Source organism: Molossus molossus, unplaced genomic scaffold, assembly GCF_014108415.1.
Source record: "Molossus molossus isolate mMolMol1 unplaced genomic scaffold, mMolMol1.p scaffold_m16_p_1, whole genome shotgun sequence".
NCBI classification, from domain to species: Eukaryota; Metazoa; Chordata; class Mammalia; order Chiroptera; family Molossidae; genus Molossus; species Molossus molossus.
Window position 1 is genome coordinate 64,317,501 of NW_023425344.1, and position 22,106 is coordinate 64,339,606.

A 22,106-nucleotide genomic window follows, 5' to 3' on the forward strand; every position below is an offset into this window, starting at 1 on the left:
TGCTCAGAAGTCCTGGGCCCTTATCTGTGCACAGCCAATGGGCACAGGCGTTAGGCTGGGGAGGCAGGAGGGGAGTGGGTGTGGGTAGGAGGGGGTCAATGGGGAAAAAGGGGAGACATCTGTAATACTTTCAACAATAAAGAAGAAGGAGGAGGAGGAGAAAAAAGGATAAGGAGAAGGCGAAGGAGAAAGAAGGAGAAGAACAGGAGGAAGAAGAAGAAGTCCTGGGCTCTTGATCTTAAGAGATAAAAGAAGCACTTTGTCAGGGACGCTGGCTTCGCAGGCCTTCCCTTCGCCATGGAGGTAAATAGAAATATGAGAGGGTAGCTGACAAAACAGAAGCACCTGGACAGACCTCTCTTTAGAGTGTGAAGCACTATTCCAAGTGTCAGTGTTCTCCAAACAGCGAACGCTTTCAATGATTTTTTCACATACTGCTTCCTCACCCAAGACAGAAGCATGTATGTGTGTATGTACATACATTTCCAGAAGGTGATTGCAAGCAACCTCAAAAGGAGAAGGATGTTAAGCCCTGAGGATTCAGGTGTGGCTGACCACTAGAAGCGGAAATTCCAAAAGCTCAAAATAGCAACAGTACAGACGCACTATTTGTTCTTATTAAGGGGGTCAGTGGGAACAAATGGCAGCAACACTAAGTCAATTTCAAAGTCAGAGTCCCTGGTTCTGTGAAATCCAACCATCACAGAGAACTGATTCTAGGAAACACATTCCTTTTCCTCCATTCTCTGTGTATTGGTGTGTACAAATAGTCCACTTCTCTGTTTACCCAGATGTTAAAATGTTAATTTCAAAATGGAGTGTCAATTTGTTTTTGATATTAGTTTTGCTAAGGAAAGTAATTTTTTTAAATATTGTTTTTTTCTTAGAAAGTTTATGTTGTTAACCGACACCGAATGCTACCAAGCCCAGTGATTACCCAGAATTCCTCATTTTGTTAATTTCATGTGGCGTTTTTATCTGTTTAGCATTTAGTATATTGGATGTTATATAGCTGCTCTGGCATATTTGGTCATTAATTTACTTAGAATCTTGGTTCTGTTTTGTTTTAATGTCATCAACTGCAGTCCTTGATGCCCAGAATCATCGCAAGCAGAGTGAGAACTTGCATTTAGACTCCGCTGCTCACAGCCTCCCATGCTCAGCAGTATGGTTCATAGGTAACATAGTGAGTTCATAGAACATTTGCAGCCTATATGACTTATAAATATGTCATCTGCTTGATTATTTAAAAATATATTATAAACCATGATCCTTTACCATCATATTTTGTGAACTATTTTTTTTATTTTCCATATTTATTTATTGATAATTCTCACCTGAGGATAAAAACATCCTCAAATCAATCGATTGCCACCTGCACTAACCTACAACCCAGGTAGGAGCCCTTAACCAGGAATTGAACCCTTGACCCTGGACCAGCGGTTCTCAACCTACGGGTCACGACCCCTTTGGAGGTCGAACGACCCTTTCACAGGGGTCACCTAAGACATAGCAGTAGCAAAATTACAGTTATGAAGTAGCAACAAAAATAATGTTATGGTTGGGGGTCACTACAACAAGAGGAACTGTATTAAAGGGTTGCGGCATTAGGAAGGTTGAGAGCCACTGCCCTAGACCCTTCCGTGCACAGGCCAACACTCTACCCACTGAGTCACATCAGCCAGGGCATGTTTTCTCATAGATTTTGTCTTAGAATGAGAGTGACTTTATCTACAGAAGTTTTTAAACCGTTAAATAAGGTGTTTTCCAGGTTTTTTTTTCTTCTCCATCAACATTCCTTGATCAGATAAAATGAGAGAGAAAGAGAGAGAGAGAGAGAATGCTCCTTAAAGGAAAAAATACTTGAACACAAAATTGACCAGTAAAAAGAAGTAATAAATAACAGAAAAGTACATAAATGTGATTTGAAATGTAGTAAAAGATGGAACTAAAGTTCTACATTTTTCATAATAATTATAAGTTTCATTAAAAATTTTAAGACATGCTATGTGTTTGAAGTAAGGATCTTTAAGTATTCAGGCTGTTTGGATCCCTCATCATGAAATAAACTAACAGAATTTTGGAGCCATCAGTTTAGGAAAAAATATATTAGGACTTCCAAGTGATGCTGATTAACCTTTCTGACACAATCTAAAATAACTGTACGCTATACATACTTGCCCCGTGCAACCCCCACCCCCGGGCTGGGCTCACTGAGAGCAATGCTCTCAGGAGTAAGAGGAAAGAGACACAGTGGGAATGAACACAGGGAAGTGGGGTTAGGAAGTGGACAACAATTTTTCTATCATTAGCTGGTAAAGTTCTTATGGAACTGTTAAAACCTAACCTGGGGCTAGACCCTTAGAAATAGCAAAATGTCTAGATTGTCATTTCAAAACATATTGGTTATCAACAGCTTTGTATTCATAGTTTAAAGTCTCACAAAAATAATGACTTCATTCTGCCACACTGACATTGTTTACTCCCTCTTGGCCTCTGGCTCCATCCTTGCCTCTCATTGCTCAACTCGGTGCTCTGATCTTGCCAAATTTGCAGCAAGCTTACATATTTCAGTGTGATCTCAAGTTGCCCCTGGCTCTCCTGTGTGTGTCTGTGCTGTTGATTCAGCCAGCCCTGGCATTCCCACCATCTAATTTTTTCGCCCGGGACTCTGAATTTTGAACCTTATACTGTTTCAGATGGCTTCCCTCCCTAAGAGAAAATAGCTCTTTCAATACCCTGGAAGAAAATAAGTGTCCGGCTGTGGTCCTTTCTTCCTGGTTTCTTCCCTCTTAAGGGTCAACAGCTAAAATACTTAGTGACCTACTCCTACCTGCATTTCTGTGCTGCCATTTTTTGGTCACACTCCCCACTGAGGTAGGCATTAATGTTTTGGGCCCCATCTATTTTATGGACTGTCACAAGAATTCTGTAGCCCTCACTATTATCTTCAGGCTCTAATATATTCATGCATGACTCAAGCAGCCAACAAATGATTGAAAAACCAATTATGTACTCATAATTGTGTGTACTCATAAATGTGGTAGACATTTGGGGGCTTACAGGAAAAATATGCCAATATTGTTGCCTTTAAGGAGCTTATTTTATTTAGTCTTTTTTTTATCCTCACCCGAGGACATTTTTCCATTTTTTGTTCAGGTAGAGTGGGAGGGAGAAAGAGGAACAGAGAGGGAGAGAGAAACATCGATGTGAAAGGAACACATCGAGTGTCTGCCACCCGCACAACCGACCAGGGCCGGGGACAAACTGCAACCGAGGTACGCGCCCTTAGCGGGAACCGAACCCGGGTCTCTCAGGACTGCAGGCCGACGCTCTAACTGCTGAGCCAAACCGGCCAGGGCTATTTAGTCTTGTGAAGATAAAAGTTAAATTTATATAAATAAACTGGCCCTTTTGTACAAAATACACACTGCTCTACTCCGGCACATAAGTCAAGTTCCCTGGAGGAGATGCTATGACAAAGGGGACTCCAGTTCAATCAAGCTCTGACATTGACTTAGTTTAAGTTATCTGTTTATGTGTCGCTTCTGCTACCTTATTCTGTGTCATGGCTCCACTTTCTCCAGGCCAATAATACAACAAAAATCTCTTCTCATATTCACTTTAGCACAGTAGAGGTAGCTAGATTTTCAATCTCAAAATGCATTATTAAATAGTAAGTAAAATAAAATGTTAAGACATAACAACAAAAAGCCCTGACATCTTACTGTATGACTTGGCAAGGGTGGTGGTATCTATGATGGGGGATAATGCAGAGTTTTGCAGAATAAGAACAGGTCATGCAGGCTGCAAGTCATGAACAGCATACCATAGTTCAAGGCCAGTTCTTCCCTTTGCTTTTACAGGCTCTGGCAGAAGAGAAAAGCTTTCTGATTCTAAATACTGGCAAAAAGAAAAAAGACATAATTCAAGCAAAAATCTTCCATATCCTAGAGCAGCATTTACCACAGAACCTTCTTTAGGGCAGAACATGTACATGGCCACCTTTACTAGTCACTTTCCCTCTCACTCCCTCCTGTTTTTTTAGCCATGTTGTCATTGGAGACAATCTTGTTTTCCAGTATTCTGGAACTCATCAATATGAACAACATTCTCCAGGGAAGAGCAGACAACTGCTAAAATCAAGCTTTTTCTTATTTTAAATCTCCCTAGCATGTCCCAGATACAAAGGTCAAGTCCCTTCAAATCTCTCTTCAGAAACTCTTGCCTACTTGACAACTGATTTATAGGCTGTGAGCATTCAATAATATTTTATTATTTCCTGGGTTAGGTTTCCAGTCCAACCTTCCCAAAATACTTTAAAAAGTGTGTGCATGTGTGTGTGTTGGGGGAGGGGTGGATGGCTCTAGAATTAATCACAAAATTATGCAAATACAGTGTTAATGCCTGTTTATTGAAGTTTGTATATGCAGATAATGATGCCGAAATTTGTGACAGGTAGTCTAACCTTCACTGACAGCCTTCTAATAGCAATTCACAAACTCAGTAGCTACTAAACTAAGCCATTTTACCTTGTACGCTGCCTGCATGATTGTTGTCTCCATCCTCATCTGAAAATACCTTTGCCACAGTGGTGTTCAATTTTCAAGGACTCGGTCTCCAGACTATATAGTATCTAGGCTCACCCTAAAAATTTCAGAGTGAATTTCTATGAGCATTTTTCCCATGACAGGAGCTGGGCATTTGTTGTTCTGCCTTTCTCCTCACTCCTACAATGCCAAATACCCCTTGGTGATGACCCTTTTTTGGCTTTTGACCACATGCCGCTAACTGCTCAGTCAACTTATAAGGATCTAGTGTGTATTGTTTGCATGGACTTTGAGCTTCTTACTACCTTCCGCTCTTGGATGTTTACCTACTTGAATTTGGACTCAGCTGCTGCCTACCTGTTTTGTTCACGCCAAGACTGCTGCCTGGTCTTGAAGCTCTAATCCTTGATCTCAAGAAAATAGAGAGCAAGTTGCTTCTCAGGTGATTAAAGGGCAGAATTGTCTTTCTGCAATTGTTGCATCCTCTCCAAAAGTATTCTTGTAAAATCCGATCTCTTCCTGTGGTTGTAGCTGCCTTGCTTTAGTTTTCTCTATGGTACTTCATCATGTGAATTTTAGTCTTTATATACCTGTTTCAAAAATCTTGAAATGAGGTATGGTTGTTTGGGTATTAGAAGACTGAATACCATTCAGAACTCATTGCTGATTGGATGGAAATGAGGAATAGTGTTTTGGGAGTTCTTCTGAAACTGGAAACAAAGTAAAGTATGGTTGGTGTCCATGACCACAAAACCCCAATTTGTGAAAAGGTTGTTAATGCCTATTTCTAAATTAGGTTTAATGAAGTTGGAAGATAAGTTGGAGTAGAAGAAAAGGCACTGGGTTTTATAGACTTATGTTCTCACCCCAGAACTGTTTGCTTATACCTAGGTAACTTGAACATGTCACTTAACATTTCTGAATATCAGTTTATTCCAGACTTCATACTGTTGGTCAAAGAAACAAGTAAAACAATATACACAAAGAGTCTAGCATAAGTCTTAGACCAAAATAAGTTCTTAATGAATGTTAGTAACCCATATCCTCTTTCATCAGAACTTCCATTCTTGTCCACTGCTCTACACAGAAATTTGATCACATCAGTTTATTTCTTAGACCCTCAGTATCTCAGAATGAAGTAAAAACTCATAGAATGAAGATAAAATTCTTAAAGCATAGCCATACTGTCTTATTTTACACATTAAGGTACATGGAACATAATGTACATGTTTGGGAGGACATTCCCTCCTACCCACCACCACCATTTAGTTATCCAGAAAAACCATCTTTGACTTTAGCAATTGCCTCTTTGCCTATTTCCATGTTTAGGGTTGAAAAAAAGGTTGTCCATATGGAAGGTAAAATAAGGTTACATAGGAATTGAGCAAAGTCTTGAGCAAATGGCTGGTTTTTCTGCTGGATGGATAGACAATTATGAACAAAGGGAGAGACTAGCATATCTTCTCTGAGTACACAACATACATTGTTTACTGGGGTGGAAACTGGACCACCTATAAACTCAGTTCCCATGGAACTCCTCAGTGCAAGTAGACATGTACACTTAGGCACACTTGGAGATCTCAGGAGAACGACTTTGCCCAAGTTTGTGTGTTGCTCTATGACTCATTCCTTTATCTCCCACACAGTCTCTCATCACATCTTCTTCATCATCATCTCTATTTCTCCACACTGGGAACATTTTTTTTTCTATATTATAGTTAAAAAGCTGTCACAATTCCTTGCCTGAGGCCAATGAACTAGTAGATTTAAGACACATATGAGAAGGGAATACTAGAAATAAGAATACATTGGTTACTATTTTAAATATAGCATCTCATTATATAAGTGTAATTCCATCACAAAGAGATATTTTAAGACCTAGCTACCATGTTAACAAAATTTATATGAGATAATGTATTTATAATTTCAATCAAAGTTGTTAGGAATGTATTACCTGCTGCTGTATGTCTGGCACCAGGGCAGATTGCTTCCCAGTGTCCTACTCGCATGACTACTCAGTAGATGAACCAAGGATCCTTCTAGTTCTGAGCTGGGCAGGTGAGGATCCAGAGCAACCTGGGCAACAAAGAGCCTTTAGGGAGGCTACTCCATTTCGAGCTTGCTTCCTGCCTTGTTTCGCTGCTCTCTCTTGAGCTTTTCCTTTTCTTTGTAACCCCCAGTAGCCTTTTCTTTCAACATGAATTTATTTCATGCTATGGACTGTGACAAAATGGTCTGCAACGTTGGCCTTTCTACCCTGTCTCTGAAGTTAATAGATAGGGTTTTTGTTGTTATGGTGGTTTGTTCATTTTTAACAAAAATAGGAAACAGGCAAAAGAAAATCATGTTTTCAGGTCTCGTTCTGGTCCTCTTGCTGTTTTGCCTCAGGGAAGAACCCGTGCTGTAGTCCTAAGTCAGTGGGGCCTACCTCTGAAATTAGACCATTGGGCTTGGAATGATATCCTGTCCCCTCACTCACACCAGGATTTAGGCACATTACAGGCTGAATGAAGACTCGCCTTCGACTAGGAGAGAATATAGAGTCTTTATAAGGAAGGCCGTCCTAGAAATTCTGTCCAAAAGCCGGAGCAAACATCCCAGTGTGAAGGCGGGAAACCCCTGGGAGCGGTCTTGAAGGAAAAGAGGAGCTGGGACAGGGCCCTTGAGAGAGGGGACTGCCCTCCCATCTTCTCTTCATCCTCAGCGACCCTTTCCTAGCTCTGCAAAACCCATCCCGAGTTATTTTTGTATTGGTGTGTAAAACAGAGATAAGTGGTGGAAAATGATTCAAAGGAAAGTAGAGGAGTTTCATGGATAGGATGGAAAATTCAATCGGGCATTTGGTGAGACAGCAATTTAAATGGAAAAGTTGTGCATAAGTCAGCTGTGTATGTATTAAAAACGACCTAACTGAAAACTTAGATAGCATCGCGTTTTCTTGCATTAAAACCTCATTTAATATCTCAGCTTCCCAAAGCACATCTTCCTGATTTTCGTGTTTGAAATCTTTGCTTTTCCCAGCATTTGCCACAAGTGATCATATTGCTTATACTGACCACCTTAGTCTGTGTATGATCAATGCAGTTTTGTTTCTGAAATGCCATATTTGGGGAACTCATGAAGGTGAAGGTCTCAGAGAGCATTTGGGGGATGAATTATGGGTGTTAAGGTAGCATAGAGTGAAGGGAGATGTTTAAAGCTGAATGGTAGGAATAGTAAGGCCCCAATTCATTGTGAGTTCCATGTGTCAGGCACTGTGCTTTGTAGTTCACATGTAATAATTCATTTTATGTTTAAAGCAATTCCGTGGTGTACCATTATGACACTAATGACTCCTAGCTGGAGTGGACACACCTATGGGGGGACAGGTCCTGACACTTGCCAAGGAAATCTCTGGTGAGAACACTGATTAATTAACAAGGACCAAGCAAGACTAAATCCATTATTAGAGTATTATTATATAACCACAGGAGGTCAGCCAGCAACTGAAGAATAGACATAGACGATAGAAGAAACTGGTACCAAAGTCAAACAAAAAATAAGGATTTCCTGGGAAAATTCACGGTTCTTGTATGACAGGTGGGTCATCTTTTCGTTGAGTTTCTGGGAAAATAGCTACCTTTGGGCGAAGCACCTATGCAGATGCTGGTATGTTTCATGTTTCAATATTCTCATACAATCATAATATTAACAGTGATCCAAATTGTATTGTACATTGAACTATAAGATTTGAACACTTCCATTTTTAAACAATTCTCATTTTCTCCAAAGGATCAAAATGCCTGAAAGGTCCATGAGTATATTATAAAATGTTTGAGCCTGTGCATGTACCTATGACATGCAAATGTCAACATACACATTGTTTATGCCAGAGCCTCTGTGCGCAGTGATGTGAAGGTAGTGGTCAGACAAAAGTACAGTTGAAATTCTCTTGGAACATAAATATACTGAAGGTTGCTGATGAAAGACTAATTGATGACAACAAGAATTAGACAATTTTAACACTGCAGTATGTTCATTATCACTATGGCAATTAAAATAAAGGAAAGAAAAAAGTTTAAATCTCTAAATTCTGTGTTGAAAGATTCACAGTTAAGATAAGGTCGGAGCATAGTTTGTTTATTAGTATTGTTAAAACTGATCGAGTTAATTAAAATTGAATTATAGTGGAAACCTCTAGATAGACTCATGACAGCCATTTTAATGAGTTCCATTGAATGTAGGAATAATAATTCAGCTATTTTTGAAACCAGCTTAATAACTTTTATAAGGAATCTATGGTGCACATTTCTCTTATGTCTCTTATGTCCCCATCAGTAAACTGTAGTAGCAGGATATTAGACACTGAACTCTGAAAATAATTGTGGTCCTGAGTGCTCTGCTGTGGATGATGCAATGAATTAATTCTGTGTGCTCTTTGAGAAGAGCAGTGACAACCAAGGTATGTTATCCCTCCCAGCTCAACTCCTCCCCCTTCAAAGACCAGTGTGTACACTACAGTAGAGCCGTCTAAGGCAAAGGTCTGGTCTTTTCTTAACTACTGGGAACTCTTATTAATGTCAAAATATTTAAACACCTTGCCCAGGCTGGTTTTGCTCAGCAGTTAGAGTGACAGCCTGCAGACCAAAGAGTCGCGAGTTCAGTTCCAATAAGGGCATGTTCCTCTTGCAGTTCCATCCCTGGTCTCAGCTAGGCTGGTGCAGGAGGCAACCCGTCGATGTGTCCCTCTCACATTGATATTTTTTCTCTCTCACTCCCTCCTTTCCTCCCACTCTATCTGAAAATAAATGAAAAAATATCCTCAGGTGAGGATTTATAATATATATATATATTTTTTTTATATATATATTTTTTAAAGTCTCCTCACATATAAATAGTTGTATTTTTAGTATCCTATTGATTTAATCAAAGACATAATGACACAAAAGCTCTATGAATTCGGTAGTAATTTTTATTTTATTAGTCACAACTTCTACATGCATAAGGGTAATTTAAGTGACTTTTTGTTTTAGCCTATGATGTTTTAGTTCTCAGACAAAGCTGTTGTCTTCTTGTCCTTCCCTTTCACTTTCTCCGCGGGACAGGGCCATTGGTAGTGGAAATCTGGAGTGGAAAACCACAAGCCCTCATGTTACTGCAACTTCTTCCTTGGGATGTTTATCTGAGCAGGAAGTTGGGGAAAGGGAAAGTGGGTTACTGTGATGTATAGTAACACTTTTGTCATCTACTTGCTCTTTCCATAAGAAATTTTTTTATAACTTATTACAACTTTCTATTTTATATATCGGAACAAAAAAAAATTAAAAGAAGATTAAAACTAGACAGTTAGTCTTTGTCTTAAGTCTGTGAATATTGAGACTTTAAGCAAATAAGACTTTGTATATATAGTAAACAAATCTTGACTTTATTGGGCTCAGGAATGACCAATGATGTTAGTAAATATTACTCAGTATAGATAATTTTTTGATCTTATTGTAGTCTTTTAAGTAAATTACTTTTTAAAAGTTTAAAGCTTTATGACTGCTCAAAAGACACACAAAGTTCTGATAAATATCCATAGGTTGACTTATTAAAGCTCATTAATAGACTAATTAGGAGTTATATTTAAATTTGTCACAGTGTCCTAGGTTTTAACAAAGCTGTGTGCTCATGGGCTGTTAGTTTACATTTGAGCATAGTGTGCTTCACCCTAAAAAGGGCTATTTTCATGGAGGATCCTTCAGCTATCAAATAAAACATGTAACCATAGGTTACTAATCTACCTTGATAAAATGCAAATGATTTTGCTCTTAATGGGTTTACCCATATACAGTTATGTGATGCTTAACGACAGGCATGCATTCTGAGAAATGCATCGTTAGGTGATTTTGTTGTGATTCAGCATTATAGCGTGCACTTACACAAACCTAGACAGTGTACCCTACTATACACACAGGATATATATAGCCCATTGCTCCTAGGCTACAAACCAGTACAGCATGTTGCTGTACTGAATATTGTAGGCAACCATAACACAATGATAAGTATTTGTATATCTAAACATATCAAAACATAGGAAAGGTATAGTAAAAATATGCTATAAAAGATAAAGCATGAGCCCTGGCTGGTTTGGCTCAGCGGTTGGAGCGTTGGCCTGCGGTCCTGAGAGACCCGGGTTCGGTTCCCGCTAAGGGCACGTACCTCGGTTGCAGTTTGTCCCCGGCCCTGGTCGGTCGTGCGGGTGGCAGCCACTCGATGTGTCCCTTCACATCGATGTTTCTCCCTCTCTCTCTGTTCCTCTCTCTCCCTCCCACTCTACCTGAACAAAAAATGGAAAAATGTCCTCGGGTGAGGATTAAAAAAAAAAAGATAAAGCATGATATACTTATATAGGGAACTTACCATGAATGAAGTTTGCAAGACTGAAAGTTGTTCTGGGTGAGTCAGTGATGAGTGGTGGATGAATGTGAGGGCTAGGACACTAGTGTGCACTAGTGTAGACTTTATAAACACTGTACACTTAGACTATACTACATTTATAAACATATGTTCTTTCTTCAATAATATATTAACTTCAGCTCACTATAACGTTTTTACTTTATAAACGTTAATTTTTTTAAACTTCCAACTCTTTTGTAATAACATTCAGCTTTTAACAAAAATGCATAGTCCAGCTGCACAAAAATATTTCCTTCATATCCTTATTCTGTAAGCTTTTTATCCATCTTAAAAATTATTATTATTTTTTTACTTTTTAAACTTTTTTATTTATTTATTTAGTTTTATTTCACTAAGACACAAACACACACACATTAGCCGTCCCTGACAAAGGGTCAGAACCATCAACATCGCTGTCCTCACCCCCACAACTTGCCCCACTGGGAAGGCCTCAGGAGCGTTCATCTCCTGTTGTAACAGTGCCTGCATCTGAAATACCTCCCAAAGGAGCTGCCTGGGTCTTTTCTTGAGGAAGTGTGTCTCTTTTCAGAAATATGTCCATGGTAATTTGTTCAGCATTTTTTTCTTTCTATATTTTAAATCATAGACTTGTTTATAAATAGATAATGCACCATGAACATTCCTCTCGGTTAATGAAAACCTTCCAGTGTTGGGGCCCATGCTTTCAAATGTTTAAGGAGCTTGTTGAAATCTGTCTGCAAAAACTTCTGCTAAACCCTTTACTTTGAATTTTCTTGGGGTTCTTTTTCTTCTCCTGCTATTTTTTTTTTCTTTTGCCTCTCCTGCACTTTTATTCCAGTTTCAACGACTCCTCATTAGTCAGTTCCTTTGGACGCACCTTTAGGAGCTCCTGAATGTTATCTTCATTCACCCCCAAGTTAGAGTCGATTACCATCTCAACCATAGCCTTGTTGATTTTTCCAACTTTCTCATTCTTGCCAAATTCTTTGAAATCAATGGACCAATCTCTTGAGTGTCTTCTTCCAGATGCCATTCATACACTCTTTGGTGACATCACCCCAAGACCAAGCAAGGTTCTTGATGTACTCATAGATATTCTAATCCTTCCAGAATTCCATCTTTCTCAAAGGTCCTCCTCAGGGAGTAGGCCTTAGAAGCTGCTTGATCCATTGGTTGGTTCCAATAGAGGTGGTATTTGGAGGGAGAAGCACCACTTTGGTAAAGGGATACATTTCACCAATAAAAGGAGGATGCCTAGGAGCATTATTAACAATCAGCAAAATCTTGAAAAATATGTTATTCTTCAAACAGTACTTCTCCATTTCACTGGCATAGCAATTCGGGAGGGCATCTTGGGAAAGGAATTGAGTCATCCAAGATTCTCATTGCTCCTGTAGTATACTGGTGGTATATGCTTAATGGAATGCCGGAAGACCCTGGGGTTCTCACTGTGCCAGATTACAAGGTTTTCAATTTGTAGCCTGCAACATTGCCCCAAGCAAGACTTATTCTGTTTTTATTTATTTATTTATTTTAGTATGTTTTTTTTTATTTTATTTTATTTATTTTTTAGAGAAAGAGGAAGGGAGAGAGAGATAGAAACATCAATGTGAGAGAGAAACACTGATCACCTGCCTCCTGCACACTCCCAATCAGGGATCCAGCCTGCAACCTGAGCATGTGCCCTGACTGGGAATTGAACCAGGACTTCTCAGTCCATGGGACAATACTCAATCTACTGAGCCATACTGGTGGGGCAATTTATTCTGATTTTAAAAGCCTTGAAACCTGGCATTGCCTTGGTCTCCTTATGAGTGAAAGTCCTTTCAGGCATTTGTTTCCAGAATAGGGAGATTTTATCCGTATTGAATATTTGCTCTGGCAAGTAATTTCCCCCCACAATCAGTTTATCTAGAGTTTCCAAAGATTCTCCAGCCACTTTCAAACTTATTATTAACTCTCACATTATGTAATGGATAACAGTTTCTGAATCATTTAAACCACGCAGAACTAGCAGTAAATTGAACAGTGTAGTCGAGTTCAGCCTATTCTTTCAACATCATAAACTTTTTGGTTTGGCCATGTCATCATGGTGCTGAGAGGGGCATGCTTCTGTGTTTAGTCTTCAATTCAGGTCATTAGAAGCTTCCCTATGTCTGATATAGGTCCTTGAATTTTTTGCTAATCTTGTTGCCTTCAGTGAAGCAGTTCCTTTATCAGCTTTCATCACTTTCTTCTTGTTCTTCAAGATCATAGCTATGGTGGAATGAGACATGCCAGACTGGTGAGCAATAACCATCACTGATTTTCCATCTTCATAGTCCTTAATCACTGTTCACTTTGTTTCTGGGTCAATCACTCAACATGCTCTCTTAATGGTAATATTAGCAGTAAATTTTGTACACTTGAGTGTTGTGATGAACAAAACAACATGAGATTAAACCAAGTGCAAGAGAAAATGATGCAATCGAGGGACGCAGTAAATATGAGATGTATGAGGCTGCTGCTGCTGTAACACAGTGTACCGTTTACTGTGAACTTTTCTTTTTAGTAAGTAGCTGACTGCCCTCTAAAATAATGATTAAAAGTATAGTATAGTAAATACATAAACCAGTAACATAGTTGTTTATTATCATCAAATTTTATGTACTGTACATAATTATATGAGCTATATATGTGGATAATATATCACTGTATTGCTACATATGTGTATAGCATGCTTATTTACACCAGCATCACCACAAACATGTGAGTAATCCATTGTGGTGTGATGTTAGGACGGCTCGTACATCACTAAGTGGTAGGAATTTTTCAGCTCCATTATAATCTTATGGGACCACTGTCCTAAATGCTGTCTGCCATTGACAGAAACATCGTAATGTGGCACATAAATGTATATTGTACAAAACTGTATGTTTCGGAAACGCAACCAGTAATTATAAAGTCAACATGGTATAACGTGAGTCAGTGAAGAGCATATTTGTATTAAGAGTATTGAATTTTTGGTCTACTGTGTTTTATGCTTAGAAATCATTTTGTTTGCAAGATAACCTCTGAATATGATAAGCTATTAAAAGAAAGTGTATATAGACAAGGCTAAATTTAGGCAAGTATTTTAGTTCTAAAGGTGGCATTTTAAATTAATAACATTGAAGCACAAGTTTGCTATAGTTTTTTCTTTTCACTGAAATATTAACATAAATCCTTAGCTTCAAAAATTCCAAATTAGAATAATCTTTGTGTGCAAAGTTTATTATTTAAACAACCATTTGATTCTATTTTTAATCCAGGAAGGCACCATGTGAGGAATTAAGTCATTTTATACATGGCAAGTCTCTTAAAATTAAATATTTGTTTAATAACATTAATTTTATAAATGGTCTAATAAAATTAATATTTTTTACAGTAATTCCCAGAAAGGAAAAGAGAAATGGCAGGGGGAAGGTTAATCTTAAATCACTTTTAAGCTTACAGATTACAGGTCTCTAAATTTTGTTAAGTTTTATAAATATGGGAAACTTCAGCCCAAATATTCATGGTTTTAGAATTTTATAAGCAATTAAAGCTAGAGATTAAAATAAAAGGGTTTTATTGTTTTTGTTGTAGGCTTTCTTAGTGTAGTGTTCAGTCCAAAAATATTTTAATCTTTGTTAACTGATTTTTAAGATTTGATACTATCACTACATTTTGGTCATGTATTTAAAAACAGTGAATGTGTTTTCAATTATTGTACAATTCAAAACCAGAGATTCTGTGCAATGTATGCTAAGAAAAATTTACCTAGTAAGTACCTGAAAAATCTTTACATTAAATATGCTTATTGTTTTCTGGTCCATAGAGCAATGTGTTGAGGATTTAAAGAACAAATGAGCAAAAATAAAAAGTATGTCAAGATGTCCTTACATACTAGTTAAAGTCCAGGTTTGTGTCTGTCTAAAATGATGATAGAACATTACCATATCAGGAGGCAGTCTTCTGTTTGCCTGTGAAAACAAGGCCAGTAGTTAAGTTTCAGAGGCTGGATATGAGCCAACAATAAATGTCTATATTGTAGCGTCATCTCTGCATTACCTTGGACTCTAAGGTGGTTCTCAACCTTCCTAATGTTGCAACCCTTTAGTACAGTCCCTCATGTTGTGGTGACCCCAGCCATAAAATTATTTTTGTTGCTACTTCATAACTGTAATTTTGCTGCTGTTATGACTTAGGCGACCCCTGTGAAAGGGTCATTCGACCCCCAAAGGGGTCACGACCCATGGGTTGAGAACCGCTGCCTTTGAAGGAAAAGGGAAACTTTTGTTAACTGCAGGTTGCTGCCACCATTCAATGCCAACAGGAGTCCCCAGTCTGGGGTGCAGTGAAAGCTCAGCTGTGAACTGGCTTAGCCATGGAACAGCTCAGGTGAAGCAGCCCCAGCGAGGTGGCTCACAAAAGTGAGTTAGAATGCACAGGTGTTTCAATATTGTCACTTCCAAAAAAAAGGAAAGTGTGCTCTGTTGAGAGAGAGAGAGGTGAAGCTGGTTTATGGAGAGTGAATGCCCTTGCCCATCCCTGACTGGTCCATTTCTATGCAAGTGAGGACTCTAAGTCCTCATAGTTTGATTGGTCCAAATAGCACCATCCTGATTGGTAGAAATGAAGCCACTCAGATGGCTGCAATTGAGGATATATCTGCACAGCCCTGAGTGGCCAGGGCAGAGCTTCAACCCATTGGTTGATTTCTGAGCCTAGGAGCTCATTAATAAGGGTTGGCTCAGGTGGCAGGAACACAGTGCAGGAGGCAGGCAGCTCAGTGCTGCTTTTCCCTGAAGCAGGGAGTACACGAGAGGCCCCTTTTTGGCAATGACTACTAGATTCTTTATAAATTTCAGCCCAGTTAGCTACCAGAAGTATTATTTATTTTTTTAAAAATTGATTTGAGAGTGAGAAAGAGAAAGAAGCAGCAGTGTGAGAGAGAATCATCCATCAGTTGACTCCAAACCAGGGATGAAACCTTGGTATGTGCCCTGACCCGGAATTGAACCAGCCACTTTTTGGTGTGCAGGACCACGCTCCAACCAAGTCACATCATCCAGGGCTACCAGGAGTCTTATTAACAAGTACATTTATTCTTGGGGTTGACATTCTGAACCTTTTTAGTTCACTCATTTTTAGTGATTGCAAATAAGTTTCTTGAAGGCACGGGGAACGTCTGAGTTGATTGCATTTTGCACAAGACTTGTATTTGGGAGCCGTTACACACCTTTTGCCAAAATAAAGAAACCATCTACCTACATGGCAACAAGCTACTTTCTTGAATTTGTTCATTTGTCCCAATATTATTTTAATTACTATTATGGAACTTAACTGCTTCCTCTGTGCACTTCTAACTCCTTGTGATAGATTTTTAGTATCTACAGCAGTTTAAAGGGATTTAGGCAAGGATATGGGTAAAATTTGCATTAATGATGAACACTTACTATTGGTTAAAATCTAGGCTTTACACTTTAGGCTCTGAGTCTGCACAGTAGGATCAATGGAAATCCCGGTCCAACGGAGTCTCCCATCTACCCCTTATACGTGATATGAGACCACTTATGTCCTCTTCTTGGGATTTATTGAATTTTCCTGCCATAGATCTTAGTACTACTGTCCACTTTCTTACCTGGTGGCTTTAGCCTGCTCCAGGGTTGGATCTAGACGGCATAGCTGGGTTTGATCTGGTTCTTGATGCTGATTGCTTCTATAGATGCTGAGCATCCCAGACAGAAAAGGCTTTCTCTAAACTGATCTTAAAATTATTTAATTGGGCTCCCTAAGGATGGTCTCATTCTCTATCTTTTGTTTGTTTCTGAAATTTACTTTATTGAGGGACTTGGAATTATTTTCCCCAAATTTGATTCAGAGAACATTTGAATGGACTCGTCTGATATCATATCCGAAGGCACCCTTTTTTGTTCAAAGGTATCAGTGTCTTGAGCTGAAATCTTGGAGCTTTGAGTTCCATCTCATGGTACTGGTCCCACTGGAGCCGCTTAGAAGCTTTTTTTATGGGTCTTGCCATTTTTTTGAATAAAACACACAGTGCAGAGAGTCTTCTATTGATGTAATCAATAATAGACTTCCCAGAATTTAGAATTTCTCCTCCTCAGTCTCTACCCCATGTTAGTTCTATGTTATCTCTCCACTCTTGCAAAGTAAGCCTTAACAAAGCTTGCTTCCCACCATTTCCAAACTTAGAAAAAGTTGAGAAATATGAGACAAGAAAGGAAATGAAGAGGGTAACTGTAGTCCTTTTTTTTTATCCTCACCCGAGGACATTTTTCCATTTTTGTTCAGGTAGAGTGGGAGGGAGAGAGAGGAAGAGAGAGAGAGAAACATCGATGTGAAAGGGACACATCAAGTGGCTGCCACCCGCACAACCAACCAGGGCCGGGGACAAACCGCAGCCGAGGTACGTGCCCTTAGCGGGAACCGAACCCAGGTCTCTCAGGACCACAGGCCGACGCTCTAACCGCTGAGCCAAACTGGCCAGGGCTGTAGTCCTTTTTTTGTTGTTGTTTTTTTCCGTCGTCTTAATGGCCCACATCTTGAATTGCCCTTTGGACATTGTTTCCTTGGCTCGTTCTCTTAGTTTATTTAGAAAATCTTTCAAACATCATATTATTTTCTTTGATTTCCCAAGAATATTGTTTAATACTTTTTCAAATATCAAGGAAGTAGGCATTCTAACTTCTATTCCTTATATGATCAGCCTCTGTCTATATTTTCTGTGTCTTGAAAAGCAAACTTACCATTTTAATTTTTCTTTAGTTTCACTTCAAGATCTTAAAACCACTACTTATTTTTTTAGGAACTGATTTTCATGTTTGTAAATTATCTAAATCACTTGCTGTTCTTTCTGATGTTTCCACCTGCGTTATAGCCAATTCAATGTTCATTAGCACCTCCAACAGATGGTGAGCAGAGAGAGAAAGCGGAAGAAAAGTTAATTTTGCTATTTGTTGGAAACTTGAATAAAAGATTTGGTAAGATAGGACATTAAAATTAATACCTAAAATGTAGGAGGGTGACAATCTTTCTCCTCACAAAAGAATGCAGTGATAATTAATATCAAGCAATTGACCAAGTGATATGCGGAAGGGAAATGTTGCTGTTCTTTGCAAAGGGGATGCTGCTACTGACATATTAGTGAAAACAATTCAGAATCTGTAGTCAGATGGCCTGAATTCAAGTCTTATCTTCATGTGTTATAAGCTTATGTGATCCTGAGCAAGGAGTATACACTGCTTCTCTCCATTCTTTTTTCTATAAAATGAAAACAATCATATTGTTTTCATAGAGTTGTTGCAATGAAAAGACATCACATATAGGAAGGCACCTTAAAAACTCTAAGGACTATTCCTATAATTATTATGATTCATTATCATTATTAATGTATTTGAATAAGTTGTTTTGACTCTTTTACACTTTCTTATTTAGTTTTTGTGCAAGTTGATGTTATATCTGTACTCTGTAACAATAAAACATGTTATTCTCCTTGATAACCTAATTGGTCACTTAAAGTTATAACCTCAGTCATAAGTCTCTAATTAACTGAGACACAGCCTAAAGCAAGAAAATTACATTTGCTTAAGCATGGTATCAATTGTGCCTACTATCCAAGTCCATTAGCAGCCTTGGTAGCTCGCCTTTTTATTTTGACTGAATATTTTGTACCACTGAGACAGGAATCTAAAATTAGGTAAAGGTTCTGTTCTTGAGGTTTCCAGTGATCTGAAACTAGATAAAGCAAGCAATGCAGAAGGGAAGAAAACATAGAAAAGGAGGAAAAAATACATCCATATTTAAAGATCTTGAAATATGATGAAAATAAGATAAGTGTGCAAAGGCTTAGAACGATGAACATAGGATGGAATAAGGATTTTCTAGACAAATGATTAGGCTTGAAGTGTACAGGGCACTGCAATTAGAGACATAAAGAACCTATTGATAACATACTCTTTGTTCATTTGAATACTAGGCAAAGGAAACTGTTTTTAAAGTCACATATAATTTAGGTAGTTTATAAGTAAATAATTCCTGGGGGGCAGAACGGTTTTATTTCTATGACGGTATATAATTTTCTAAAAACATGCAAACTTAATGAGGTGATTCCAATATGATAATTAACTGTAATTCTACAAAAAGGTATGTGTCTGGAGAGTAAGCCCATCTTGCTATTATTTAGGTACTCAAATGGAATTAGATTTTAAAATATTTTAAAGTTTCCTGCCACGTTTATATTAAAAGCTTAGTCCACAAGGAGATAGTTGCATGTCTGGAGGAACATTTCATTTTATGGGTGTATATGTGTGATGTGAATGTACATGATGTGTGTGCGTGTGTGTGTGTGTGCACGCACACACGCATGCCTGTATTCAAGGGTAAGTAGAGAAAGGAGAGGGGATGTGGTGAACTGAGATATGAATGATGGGAAAATAAAGGTTGTTTAGAGAGTGTGAGTCATCAAGCACAAAGAAGCTTTATAACAGTAAGTGGGAGATTTACAAATGGCCACTAAAAGTATAAAGCAGAAGGTTTTTCTGGGAGCTGATGAGGAATCTGCAAATCTTGGAAAGAAGAGTTTAGTTGTTTAATAAGAATCCAATAAACTTTTGAGTCTAGGTCTCAGTCGCATCAAAGATAACAATTTTAGGAGTACTATGCAGCTGTAAGAAAGAAAGAGCTCTTATCCTTTGAGACGACATGGAGGGACCTGGAAAGTATTATCCTAAGTGAAACAAGCCAAGCATAAAAAGACAAATACCACATGACCTCACTTATTTATGGAATATAATTAACATGACAGTCTGAGGAATAGGGTAGACCCAGAAACATGGAAGTAGGGTACAGACTGACAACCCTCAGAAGAAGGGGTGGTCGTGGGAGGAAAGAGATAAACCACAGGACTTACATACATGTATGCATAACCAATGGACATGGACAACAAAGCCGGGGATGGGGTAGGAAGGATGGGGAGGAGGTTTCAATGGGGTAAAAAAGGAGAAACATCTGTAACAAAAATAAAATAAAATAAAAAAATAGATAACCATTTTAATTGGAAACTGAGGTTGAATTTCAGGCAAAAAGAACCTTGCTTGGTTTGTAATATGATCCAAACATTTATATAAGATAGGCATGCAGAGGGTTCAAGGTAGCAGTGAAGTATGTGCAAGTTACACACACCTCCTCTCAGAACAATATCAAAATTACGACTAAATTTTAGAACAATCAACCTGGATAACCATGTGAGGACTAACTGACCAGAAGTCATATAACTAAGGATATACAGCAGAAGCCACACTAAGACTGGTAGGAAGGGCGGAGATGCAAAAGGGCTGACCCCTCACCCAAATGCAGTGGTTGAGAATCTGGAGGGATACTCAGCAGCAGAATTGCCCCCAGAGGAGTTAGGTATTTCACCCCATGCCAGGTTCCCAAACCTCTATTATTAAGAGGAGCCCATATAATATCTGACTGGAAAAATCAGAGGGGATTCCATCTACCTGGGTGAGACAGAAGACTGTTGGAAATCCAGGTGTCTCCTTAAATGGCCAACACACAAAATCTCGCTCACAGACACTCACCCTGGGCTCCGGGGGAGGGATGGCAGCTGAGAGGGGACTGGAATGATACAGGGAGATATTGGATAGTGTGGCTTCAGGGAGAGGGCTGGAGGGACAGCCACCAATTTCCCAGTACTGAGTTTCACTCCCACACACCCACAGATGCCATCTTTCCTGGGTCCAGCACTCTCCTCCATATGACACGAGACTGAGGAAATGTACTAAACCTTCCCTGCTGGAGGCCCCCCCTTGCTAAGCTTCCCCCGGTATAGGGATCTCCTGGCATTCAGCCTATGCCTGCATTGCAGTCTTTCTTGAAAAACTCTTGAGAAAATTCAGGCAAACTCAGAGACACACGGGGCAAGAGTGCATTGTGTAGCTTTCAGGCAAGGGCCATTTTTTTTTCTCAACATGCACCCCACTGTTGCCACTGATCCTATGTTTGGCACTCCCCACTCTCCACCCCCCACCCCCAAAGGCATCATCCTAGGGAGGTGCACTAGCCCTTCTTTGCTGACTCTCTGAGGTCCCACCTTGTCAAGTTCTCTCCCAGCTCCCAGCAGAGGCATCTGCTGGTGAACAGCTTGGACCCATGTTGCAGTCATTCTTGAGAAACTCTTTATAGGGGCCACCATTCCTGTGCAGAACCCTCCCTCCACAGGACCAAATCTTAATCTGCTTTAACCTGATGCTCTCTGCTGGCCCTACCCCGATGACTCCCTGAGATCCTGCCCCACTGCAAAAGTCTGCAGGCCCCAGGCAGGTGACAACTGGCCTTGGGGTATCCTGACATTTTACAAAATGTCCCTGACTGAAAACTGACACTGAGTTTGAATCTGTATTAACCTGCTGAGCACCCCTCACCCCCTACCTGGTGACTCACTCTGATCTTGCCTCATGCCGCTCACATACTGCCTCGGGATCTTTCGGCGGCTGAGCCTAGCAGGCAGTCAGCAGGCAGCAGCAGACCGACGGGTGCCTTGGGCCTTTTGCTGCTCAGCCTCAGACCTGGCACTGGTGGCAGCCAGCCTCAGTATGAAATTTGACTACTCCCACTTGCACCCAGGACCAGACTAGGCAACTATTAACTGTGAATTGCTTTGTAGTTCCTAACATGTATCCCAGGGCCAATCACAGGTGGCTTCTGACGTTGACCTGCACCACAGTTCCCCCTAAGAGGCCCCAGGACAAATACACTTGGTGGCTGGCCTCAGACCATAAGAGAATAGAACCAAATTAGCTCCATAATTAGCACACTGAATAAAAGATCTTGGCAGACACCAGACCCTGCTAAAACAAATCCTGTTTCATTTTGTTAGTTACCACACAGCAGCTTGTACTCTGTGGTTGGGGTCAAACATCACAGTCCGCCAGCCTGGGGGTCAACCCACCCATGAATGGACCGACAGCAATGAAGACTCAAGTACAACAGAGGGCTCACAAATCCCACAAAAGAGACACTTTTGGTGCACCCAGTTCAGGTGATCAGGAAGACTGTGCCACTGAGCCGCACAGAATACATTCTCCATAAAGCCACTCTACCAAGGTCCGCAGACACAGCAGTGCTACC